Here is a 1075-nt window from a genome sequence, read left to right on the forward strand (position 1 = left end):
TCTCTCAGATGGGTGATGTTGCCGCCATTAATCGCAATGGTGATTCGATGATGCAACACTGGACTCAGCACTCAGATCCGAGATGCTGGCAGGAGGCGTCTTTTTCTTTTAGACGCCTACTACAGGCATTAGCATATTTTCACATAGCAGCTGCATGTCACCCACGTTTGGTAGCCATGCTGAGCCCAGGGCCTGCGTCTGGACCCATCAGAAGAGTTCTGATGGCAAGCCTGAGTAAGCTTCAGCTTACGCAGATCGCAAGGGGTGCAACCATCATGACCAATGGTTGTGTTGATGATGTAGAGCTGCGTCTTCGCAGATGCTCTGGGAGGCGTCTTTTTCCTACAGATGCCTCCTGCTGAATTACAATATTAGTTGTATGCTATTGCGCAACCGCTTCCCTACTGCTGTTCAATACCATTTATATCTAAATCAGGCCCATTCTGTAGATTGTAAGCTCCATTGGGTCAGGGTCTGATGTGATTGTTTGAATAATGGGGGTCATTCCGAGTTGTTCGCTCGCAAGCTGCTTTTAGCAGCTTTGCACACGCTAAGCCGCCGCCTACTGGGAGTGAATCTTAGCTTATCAAAATTGCGAACGAAAGATTAGCAGAATTGCGAATAGACACTTCTTAGCAGTTTCTGAGTAGCTCCACACTTACTCTGCATCTGCGATCAGTTCAGTGCTTGTCGTTCCTGGTTTGACGTCACAAACACACCCAGCGTTCGCCCTGACACTCCTCCGTTTCTCCAGCCACTCCCGCGTTTTTCCCAGAAACTGTAGCGTTTTTTCACACACACCCATAAAACGGCCTGTTTCCGCCCAGATACACCCACTTCCTGTCAATCACATTACGATCACCAGAACGAAGAAAAAACCTTGTAATGCCGTGAGTAAAATACCTAACTGCATAGCAAATTTACTTGGCGCAGTCGCACTGCGGGCATTGCGCATGCGCATTAGCGACTAATCGCTCCGTTGCGAGAAAAAAATACAGAGCGAACAACTCGGAATGACCCCCAATATCCTGTGTCATTTGTGAGCACAATGTAAATAACTTCAGAAATAAAAACA

The 1075-nt window shown here is 47.4% G+C and overlaps 1 protein-coding gene across 1 annotated transcript in view; it reads left to right on the forward strand.

The window, feature by feature from the left end:
• CHID1 (chitinase domain containing 1) overlaps nucleotides 1–1075 on the forward strand; it is a 990316-nt gene that overhangs the window by 511807 nt on the left and 477434 nt on the right. The gene's annotated exons all lie outside the window — the stretch shown is intronic.

The sequence above is a fragment of the Pseudophryne corroboree genome, chromosome 11, assembly GCF_028390025.1.
Source record: "Pseudophryne corroboree isolate aPseCor3 chromosome 11, aPseCor3.hap2, whole genome shotgun sequence".
Lineage (NCBI taxonomy): Eukaryota > Metazoa > Chordata > Amphibia > Anura > Myobatrachidae > Pseudophryne > Pseudophryne corroboree.